Source organism: Nomascus leucogenys, chromosome 13, assembly GCF_006542625.1.
Source record: "Nomascus leucogenys isolate Asia chromosome 13, Asia_NLE_v1, whole genome shotgun sequence".
Taxonomy (NCBI): Eukaryota; Metazoa; Chordata; class Mammalia; order Primates; family Hylobatidae; genus Nomascus; species Nomascus leucogenys.
The window spans coordinates 17,584,249-17,595,159 of NC_044393.1; the positions used below are offsets into that span (position 1 = coordinate 17,584,249).

The following is a 10,911-nucleotide window of genomic DNA, read 5'->3' on the forward strand; positions in this document are numbered from 1 at the left end:
AGGTCTACAACTACCAAAAGAATTAAATCAGTTGCTTAGGCTGAGGTGTCAACCCCGACTTCTCTGTTTCTAATATATCCACATCTAGTAATCAACAAGTCCTGTCAGATTACCTGCCAAATATATTAAGAATTTGAACTTTTCCCATGATTTCACTGACACAACTCTGGTCCAAGCCACCATTGTCTCTCATCTGGATTACTGCTTCTACCCTTGCCCCCATGCAGTCAGGGCAATCCCTTTAAAACAGAGTTCAGACAGAATCACTCACTGCTCTAAGCATTCTGGTGGCCCCCACATGACCCAGATTAAAAGCCTAAATCTTCACTCTTCCTTATGAGACCCTACCTACTTGACCTATTCTCCTGTTAACCCTTTAGCCCTCTTCTTTTTCAGATTCAGTAGCCTTCTTACCAATCCTTGAACACAAGAAGCTATTTAGGCTGTCCTAGAGTTTTTACACTTTGTGATTTCTCTGCCTGGGAGACCCTTCCTCCTGGAATCCACATGGCTATTTTTCTCGCTTTCTTAAAATACCGACTTAAAAGCCATCTTCTCAGGCCTTCCTTGGCCACTCAGTCTAAAATGTTAACCTCCTGCCATTTCATATTTCTTCTCCCCACTGTATATGTTTTTCTCTACTACACATCACCATTTAACTTACTATGTATTTTATTTATTGATATGGTTTATTATCTGTTTCCTCATTAGAATGGGGAACTTCATAAGGGGAGAGCTTTTTGCATATGTTCACTGCTGTCTCCTCAGGGTCTAGAACAGCAAGGAGGCCACCATAGCTGGACTATATTCAGCAAGGGGTGGAGTAGCAGGGGAGAAGGTCAAAAGAGTTAACAGGAAACAGATCATTTAGGGCTTCGTAAGTCAAAGTGAGGACTTTGGCTATTATGCCAGAAAGACATGAGTGGACACTTGGAGGGCTTAGGAAAACTGTAGACCTAAATAAATGTAGCGATCACTATTTCCATGAATTGGAAAACTAAATATTGTAAAGATGTCAAGATTTGACAAGTTAATTGATAAATTCATTGCAATCCCTGTCAAAATCCTAGCAAGGTTTTTTGTGGAAATTGATAAGCCAACATTACAATGTACCTAGAAATGCAAATGGCCAAGAATAGCCCAGCCAATCTTGAAGAACAAAGTTAAGAGGCTTATACTACCAGATATTAAGACTTATTTTAAAATTAGAGTAATTAAGTATGGTATTGGCATAAGAACAGATAATTAAAGGAAAGAAACAAAATATAGAACCCAGAAATAAACCTATATAGCTTATGAAAAAAGCCATACTGCAGAGCAGTGGGGAAGGAGTGGTCTTTTCAATAGATGGTGTTGAGTCATGTGGGAAATTATATGAGAAAAAAATAAATCTACCTTTCACCATATACTTAAATAAATCCCATGTGAATTTATGTCTAATTGTGAAAAGTAAAACAAAGCATTAGGTGATATAATAGGACAATATTTTCATGAATTTGAAGTAGGAAAGGGTGTCTTAAATAGGACAAAACCACATTAACCAAAAAGGAAAAGATTGATAAATTTGACTACATTAAAATTAAGAACTCCTGTTCCTCAAAAGACACCATTAAAAGAGTGAAAGAGGCAAGCCAAAGAATGGAAGAAGGTATTGGCAATAAATATACCTGATGCAGTATTCTTGTACTGTATATACACAAAACCTTTTTGAATTGATAGCAGACAACCCAATTTTTAAAATGGGCAAAATACTTGAACAGGCATGTCACACACACCCAATATCAAAATGGACAATAGATATAGAAAAGGTGATCAACCTCATCAGTAATTGTGAGAAATCTAATTAATCCCAAAATGACATAGTACCACACAACCACCTAAAATTAAAAGGATTGGCTAAAACTAAAATGATTGACAATACCAAGTTTTGGCAAGAATGTGGAACAACTGGAATCACACACATTGTTGGTGAAGAGTGTATTTTTACAGTTTCCAAAAAGAAAACATTTTAGCATTATCTACTAAAATTGAAGATATCTGTACCCTATAACTTAGCAATTACAGTCCTAGGTAATATCTTACGGAAATTCATGCTTTTGTTCACCAGAATTTGTGTACAAGAATGTTCATAGCAGCACTATAATGTCTATAACCTGGAAACATTCAAACATGCATTAGAAGTAGAATGGATAACTACATGGCAGTATACTCATATACTGAAATATTGTACAGTAATAAAAATAACATGCTAAAACGTGATAGCATGAACAGATGTCACAAACATAGACACAAGGGAACATGTAAAGTGTTTTTCCATTTATCTGGACTTCAAGTAACAGGCAAAGCTAAAATAGAGTGTTTATGAATGCATGCTTGGGTGGTTAAAGTGTAAAGAAGAGGTAGAATATAATTAGCATAAAAAGATAATGTTTATCTTTGGACCTGTCTCAACCCACTCTGTCCTCGGGTTCCTCTCTGGTAAAATGGCTACAGTGATTCCCACCTGCAGTATACCTTGAGATCGTGTTCTAGGCTCCATTGGCCATAAGGCATCCCTCCTGCCCCTCCCACAGAAAGCCTCACATCGCAGGGTAGTTTCCTCCAGCTGAAATCACTAATGCAGTTTGGTCACCTCAATGGAGCACACAAAGGAAGGAGACAACCAAGACTGGAATCAGTGCTTGCTTCACTTGAAGGGCCATTTGGGTGGAAGGCAAGGAGGAGGAGGAAAGATGGAGCCAATAAGGGGTGGTGGGAGATCTCCTAGTGGGAGGGAATTGGCAGCCAGCCAGGAGACCTAGGCTTCAGCCTCAGCTCATAAAAATTATTGTAGGGCCTTGAAAAACTCACTGTCCCTCTTTGGCCCTAGTTTCTTTCTCTGTAAAATGAGAGAAGTTGAAATTAACTGTCTTTTATGGAGCACCTATTTTATATTAGATGGGTATTGTCCTAGGAGCTCTGGGAGCTCTACTATTTTAAATACAAAAGCCTGAGTGGGGTGAATCTTGTCCCTATTTTAAGGGTAGCGATTATGAGGATGAGATATGAGAAGTCACTAGCCAAGGGAAAAGACAGCTTAGAATTCTCCAACCCATTCATAATATGGCTAAGCAAGTGTGGTACTGTAGTGTGATGGGTCCACAATCAGTTTGCTTAAGAGTGTATGTCTGCTGCCTGAACCCTGAAGGCCAGCCAGTGAGCCAAGGTCATGGTGCCCAGCCAAGAAGCAGGTGTCACTGTGAACCCAAGCATCCCAGAGAGTATCTAAGATAATCTACAAGAAAACAGTCTCATTGCACACACGGTCAGCAAAGAGCCAGAAAATTTGCTATAAAGTAGCTTAGGGGCGGGGCGCAGTGGCTCACATCTGTAATCCCAGCACTTTGGGAGGCCGAGGTGGGCGGATCACGAGGTCAGGAGATCGAGACCATCCTGGCTAACATGGTGAAACCCTGTCTCTACTAAAAAATACGAAAAAATTAGCCCGATGTGGTGGCGGGCACCTGTAGTCTCAGCTACTCGGGAGGCTGAGGCAGGAGAATGGCGTGAACCCGGGAGGTGGAGCTTGCAGTGAGCCAAGATCGCGCCACTGCACTCCAGCCTGGGCAACAGAGGGAGACTCCATCTCAAAAAAAAAAAAAAAAAAAAAAGTAGCTTAGGGCTGGGAGGTGGGGTGGATCTCTAACGCTGTCCTGCTACCATCCGGGAGTGCCTCATATGTAAGTCCTAATAAACTCATCTACTTGCCAAACTTGACTTTTCTAACTCATTTTTTGGTCTCTTGGCTCCCTCCCAGTTTGGGAGATAGTTTTCAATTATAATTCTGGGTTTTTCTCATTACAGGTATAGTGTTGTCTACTGATACCATTATTTTCACATGGTCAGTTTTTAATTATATATCAAATAAAATGAGTACATGTTTTTGTTGATTAAAAAAGTAAAATATTAGCAATAAGTCCCATTTAAGTTGATCATCTCTAGAGAAATCAGTACTGTCATCAGGGCAGCATGTATTGTTCTTGACTTTCTTTCCAAGTATTTACATCTATACATTTCAAATGAAACTATAGAAAATACCTAGTACAGTGCCACCTATAGTACAGGAATTTCAATTATACAAATTTGAAATGAGACCAAAGAATGATCATATTAATAATTATGTCTCATATGGAGGTAGGAGGTGGGATTCGACTCCAGAGTCAGGCTCAGACTGCAGACCAGGTTAAAGACTAGCTAAAACAGGGAAGAAGCAAAAGCCCCTCTCCATAAGACATGCCCACCCGTGAGTGCCATGTCAGTTTACCGTTGCCATGGCAACACTGGAAGTTACAGCCTCTTTCCATGGCAACGGCCTGACAACCTGGAGATTACCACCCTTTTTCTAAAAATCTCTGCATAATCTGCCCGTTAATTTGCATATAATTAAAAGTGGGTATAGGCCCGGGGCTGTGGCTCACGCCCGTAATCCCAACACTTTGGGAGGCTGAGGTGGGTGAATCACCTGAGGTCAGGAGTTCAAGACCAGCCTGGTCAACATGGTGAAACCCCGTCTCCACAAAAATACAAAACAAACAAAAAAAATTAGCCAGGCATGATGGCGAGTGCCTGTAATCTCAGCTACTTGGGAGGCTGAAGTGGGAGAATCACTTGAACCTGGGAGGCAGAGGTTGCAGTGAGCCGAGATTGCATCATTGCACTCCAGCCTGGGCGACAGAACGAGACTCCGTCTCGAAAAAAAAAAAAATGTGGGTATAAACACGACTGTGGAAGTGCCCCTGAGCAGCAGCTATCGGGGAGCCCCACTCCACAAGCAGTATTTCTGCTGCTGTTGCGCACCACCGCCTCAGTAAAAGTTGCTGTCCAACACCACCAGGTCACCAAAAACCGTCCCGGGCTAAGCCCTAATCTGGGGGCTTGCCTGCCCTACATCGATATTAGGTACAAATTTCAATATCATACAGATCTCCCAAAGTTTCCAAAATTTGTAAGGAGTCATGTCACTTGTAAGCATTAAAGAACACTAATTGTGAACTTTGGTTATGTCGGTGACACTTGGCCATATCACTTTAGCATAAAAACTAAAATAGACCCATTTAACAATCAAATCCATGACTGCTAGTGTCCTGTGATGAACACACTGTTACTAATGCTTTAGAATATTCTAAATGATTTTGTAACGTGGATAGTTCACATTTGCTGTTATTAAAATGTTAAGTATTTTAATTACTACACCAGTCTCATCCAAATATTCATTAAATAGTAGAGCTTTTAGAGGGTTTTAAAAAACTTCATGAAGATCAATTACTTTGAAGTGGAAATTAGATGTTATAAGATACTACAAAAACGCTTAAACAAACACCACAATGCACTGTGCAGTTAATTTAGTGGAGAACACTCAATACAACATCAGAGCTAAAGCTGAGAAAATTAAAAAGGCAGCATTAGCGTACATATATTCCACAAAGGATGTAAATCTATGCCCCTGAGAATGCCTCCTCTCTATTCCATGTCTACTCCTAGGGGGATATTAGTGTTGAATGATGCAGGTTTTGAATTTTCCTAGGCCTTTTGTAAACACAATCCTGGCATAGACTGCACTATTGTTATGTGTGAGGGTGAATCCGATTTTTGATTTTTCTTTTGGTTCAATTTTTTCCCTGTATTTGGTATTTACATATATTTTAAACCCTTAGGAAATATGTGTTATTTTTCCAAAAAAAAGCCTTATTTTTGTGTGTAAAGTACATTTTATTTAAAAATATTGTAAACTCCAGCGATATCACTTAGAATATCCCTACATTATATATTTTTTCTTTTATATTCTTGCCAGCAGGAAGACACCTGCATTGTAATTTTTAATGGGTACCTAGCATCTCACCCTATAGATTCCTAAAAGTTATTTTATCCTTTTTTCACATTTAGATTTTTTACAGTGTATTGCTGTTAACATGAACTGTGAGAAATATACCTACACACATATTTTGGACAACTATTTCCTTAGGTCACATTAATAGAAATAGAATTGCTCTATTAAAGTGCATGCTCGTTTTAAATCTTGGTGTGGAGTGGTCTCCAACTTGGTGTGGAGTGGCCTCTAACAAATATAATTTGTTTTAGAAATTATATTCCAAAAAATTATGAGAATTAACATTTTCCCAAACTGATACGCATCCTAGATATCATTTTTCTTTATAATCTGCCAACTATAAAGGCCAAAAAATGTATTTAAACATTTGCGTTTTTGGCCAGGTGTGGTGGCTCACGCCTGTAATCCCAGCACTTTGGGAGGCTGAGGTGGACAGATCACCTGAAGTCAGGAGTTCAAGACCAGCTTGGGCAAAATGGCAAAACCCTGTTTCTACTAAAAATACAAAAATTAGCCAGGTGTGATGGCGTGCACCTGTAATCTCAGCTACTCGGGAGGCTGAGGCAGGAGAATTGCATGAACCCAGGAGGCAGAGGTTATAATGAGCTTAGATGGAGCCACTGCACTCAAGCCTGGGCGACGGAGCGAGACTCTGTCTCAAAAAATAAATAAATAAATAAATAAATAAATAAATAAATAAATAAACATTTGCATTTTTAATTTGTAGTTTATGGGCTGTTTTCACATATTTATTCTTCATTTGCATTTCCCTTTTATTACTTACCCTTCATATTCATAGATCATTTTTATGGTAGTGTAATCTTCTTACAAATGTGTAAGAGATAATTAAATGAAGTCAACAAACCGTTTCATATACTTAACAAATGTATTTTCTAAGTGTGCTTTTACTTGTTTTTATCTAAAAGCAAGATTTTACATTTGTCTAGAGTAAAATTTGGCAGTCATTTCTTTTGTGGCCACTGCCTTTGATGGCTTAGTATTCTTACCTAGAGATTAGATAAGAAAATTTTTTTATATTTTCTCTAGATTCCTGCTGGTTTACTGTTAAAAATGTTGAGCCAAAAGTCTGCATGAAATTTATGTGTTATAGGGTGTATGTGCTAGACAGATAATCTTCCTCTCTCCCACCAACACCTCTAGTTTCCTAACATGATTTCCTCCTCTTCCCCAGAAATTGCATCTTTTTCATATTCTAAATTTTTTTTTTTTTTTGAGATGGAGTTTTCCTCCTGTTGCCCAGGCTGGAGTGCAATGGTGCAATCTCAGCTCACCACAACCTGCACCTCCTGGGTTCAAGCAATTCTCCTGCCTCAGCCTTCCTGAGTAGCTGGGATTACAGGCATGCACCACCATGCCCGGCTAATTTTGTATTTTTAGTAGAGATGGGGTTTCTCCATGTTGGTCAGGCTGGTCTCGAACTCCTGACCTCAGATGATCCGCCTGCCTCGGCCTCCCAAAGTGCTGGGATTACAGGTGTGAGCCACCGCGCCCGGCTTTTTTTTTTTTTTTTTTTTTTTTCAGACAGAGTCTCGCTCTGTCGCTCAGAGAGAAGTGCAGTGGCAAGATCTTGGCTCACTGCAAGCTCCACCTCCCAGGTTCAAGCTGTTCTCCTGCCTCAGGCTCCTGAGTAGCTGGGACTACAGGTGCCCACCACCATGCCCAGCTAATTTTTTTTGTATTTTAGTAGAGACGGGGTTTCACCGTGTTAGCCAGGATGGTCTCAATCTCCTGACCTCATGATCCACCCACCTTGGCCTCCCAAAGTGCTGGGACAGGCTGGAGTGCAGTGGCACAATCATAGCTCACTACAGCCTTGACCACTCAGACTCACGTGATCCTCCTACCTCAGCTTCCCAAGTAGATGGGACTACAGGTGTTCACCACCATGCCCAGCTAATTTTTTCTAGTGTTTTTTGTTTTGTTTTTTTTAGAGATGGGGTTATACTATGTTGCCCAGGATGGTCTCAAACTCCTGGTCTCAAGTGACCCTGCTGCCTTGGCTTCCCAAAGCACTGGGATTACAGGCCTGAGCCACCATGCCTGGCTGGAGCTTACTGTTTTAAAGTTATTATTATCATATCATCATTGGCAGAAAAGAAACAATTGATATAAAAGTATATTGGCCTACATATCATCTTAACCATGGGATCAAAGTTAATTTTACCAAAAGTGGGTGTGTGGGATAAACAGTAACAGTGGAGGCTGCAGCTCCCAGAACAACAGCCACAATATCAGGAGCAGGACCTGCAGCGGCAGCTATCCCACCCCTATCCCACAGTCACCACCCCCATCCCTGGGGGTGGGAAGAAGGAGTGGCAGTAGCTGCAGCAACAGCTGAACTAAACAGGTCACCTGCTGGTATTTTGTGCATGGGATTTGTAAGGAAGGAGATAACTGTCGCTACTTGCATTCCCTCTCTGACAGTCCACATGGCATAGTGGGCAAGTATTTTCAGCGACGGTACTGTGTTTATGGAGGCCGCTGCAGATGTGAACACAGCAAGCCACTGAAACGGGAAGAAGCAACCGCTACAGATCTAACTACAAAATCATCCCTTGCTGCTTCCTCAAGTCTCTCATTCGTAGTTGGACCGCTTGTGGAAATGAATACAGGCGAAGCTGAGTCAGATTCAAACTTTGCAACTGTAGGAGTGGGTTCAGAGGACTAGGTAGATGCTGTTGAGTTTGTTCCTGGGCGACTCTGCTGCAGCTGTACTTCCCCTTTCTGCAGTGACCAAGGGAGAATCAGAGAAAGAGCAAACAGCTGTGATAACAAAGAAGCCGCTTTGCCCCTAGGCTGCAGTGGGAGAGATGGAAATGGGTAGAACTATGTGTATCTCCACAGAGAGTCATGTGATCATGTAAGCCGCAGGTCCTACCTCCAATGGATGCTGCCCAGAGACCACAGCATATAAAAATCTTGCCCTGAGGCCCATGAGAAGGAAATGGAGCTCTCACTTGCTGTGCAGTGCAGCAAGGATACGGTGTGTGGGATCTGCAGGGAGGTGGTCTGTGAGAAAGCCAGCCCCAGTGAGCGTGGCTTTGGGATCCTCTCCAGCTGCAGCCACGCCTACTGTCTCAAGTGTATTCACAAGTGGAAGGGCACTAAGCTATTTGAGAGCAAGATCATAGTGTCCTACCCAGAATGCCGGATCACATCTAACTTTGTCATTCCCAGTGAGTACCAAGTGGGAGAAAGAAGAGAAGCAGAAACTCATCCAGAAAGTCAAGGAGGCGATGAGCAGCCAGGCGTGCAGGGATTTTGATGAAGGACAGGAGAGCTGCCCATCTTGGGGGATGTGTTTTTACAAGCAGGTATTCCCTGATGGCCATAGAAAGGATACACAGAGACAGGCAAACAGATACTGGGCGCAGTGAAGGAACCACATCTGGGAGTTCATTGAGGAAAGAGAAAAATGACCCCTTTAACAACAATGAAGAAGAGGTTGTCACCTTTGAGCTGGGTGAGATGTTGCTTATGCTTTTGGCAGTTGGGTACCATGACAGACTTTGAAAATGAGTGGGACTTGTTCCATGGTGATCTGGAAGATTTTTATGACTTGGCTCAATAGCCACCTTGCATGGCATGTGAACTGGCCTGCTGACCTCAGACAGCAGCAGTCCCCTGTGGTGGTGTGACAGTGCCCGTGTTTCTCTCCTGGGCAGGCCTATCAACTCCAGGTGCTGTCTTAATAATTTTTACCCAGGACCTGTCTTCTCAATCTGTGACCTTTCCCCAAGGAGTGTATTATTTTCTCTGTGGAAAAAAGTTTCAAAAATAAATCCTGAAGTTAGTGTTTTGTAACATGAATTTAACAGACAGTTCATATAGGTGTGTCGTGTCATCTGTTTGCAACCAGACTGTGTTTATGGACTTCGCACGCTCATTTTGAGGAGCCTAGGTTCGAACGTAAAAGCTGTGGTGCTGCTTTGGGGTCCAAGGAGAGGAGTGATGGGTGAAGGGATGTGCGCTTCTAAAGAGCCTTCTGCTCCAACACAGGATGTGGATCCTTGAGGTTTCTGCTGAAATCTGCACATCTGTGTTTTTATATCTGTTCCCTTCCCTGTAATTCCCACCCTGTCCACCTGCTCTGTGGTTTTGGTCTCTTGCTTAATTGTACACAAGTAATACTCCTGGGTAATCAGAACCAGGTGTGAATGTGTTGAGATTTCTACTGTGTGTTTTGTTTGTTGTTTGTTTGTTTTAGATGGAGTCTCACTCTGCCACCCAGGCTCCCAGGCTGGAGTACAGTCACACGATCTCGGCTCACTGCAACCTCCCCCTCCTAGGTTCAAGCAATTCTCCTGCCTCAGCCTCCCGAGTAGCTAGGACTACAGGCATGCATCACCATGCCTGGCTAATTTTTGTATTTTTGGTAGAGACAGGGTTTTGCCATGTTGGCCAGGCTGGTCTTGAACTCCTGACCTCAGCTGATCCTCCCACCTCGACCTCCCAGAGTGCTGGGATTACAAGCGTGAGCCACCATGCCCGGCCTTACCATGTTTTGAATGATAGGAAAATTGAGAAAGAATGCAAATAAAAGATAGAGGGGCATAAAATCAATGCAGAATTGCAAGTTGACTCCCAAGAGCTTGGTGTGTGTGAGTGTGAGTATGTGATAAGCCTCTCATCCCTGCATAGATGCAGTATTCTTAGCCTTAGTAGGGAAACTTGGTTTAGTGGTTTAAGCCTTGTGTGGCAGATAGATTTTAAAGGACAAAGCAGTATATTGGTAGTTGTTAATATAGCAGTGCTAGCTCTGTCTGTCTATATAAAGAAAGAAATGGGGTTAGCCATGGAGTTAAAACTATCTGGTTATCCTACATATTAACAAACTGGGCCTTGGATACAGAATTGTATTTACTGTTTACAATCTAGGCTTTCTAGTCCAGGCACTTTTTGAAAAACCTTTGTCCCCATTCAAGGTGTTTTGTTGTTGAGTTTTTTGTGTTTGTTTTTGTGGGTATTTGCGTAATTCCACCTCTGAGCTTTCAAGTAGACAGATGTGATTCAAAACTACATTC

At 41.8% G+C, this 10,911-nt stretch overlaps 1 pseudogene; it reads left to right on the forward strand.

Annotated features, from left to right (window-relative positions):
* The window catches only part of LOC101177667, a 37,537-nt pseudogene extending 27,456 nt beyond the window's left edge, over positions 1-10,081 (forward strand).
* The last annotated feature ends 830 nt before the right edge of the window (positions 10,082-10,911 follow it).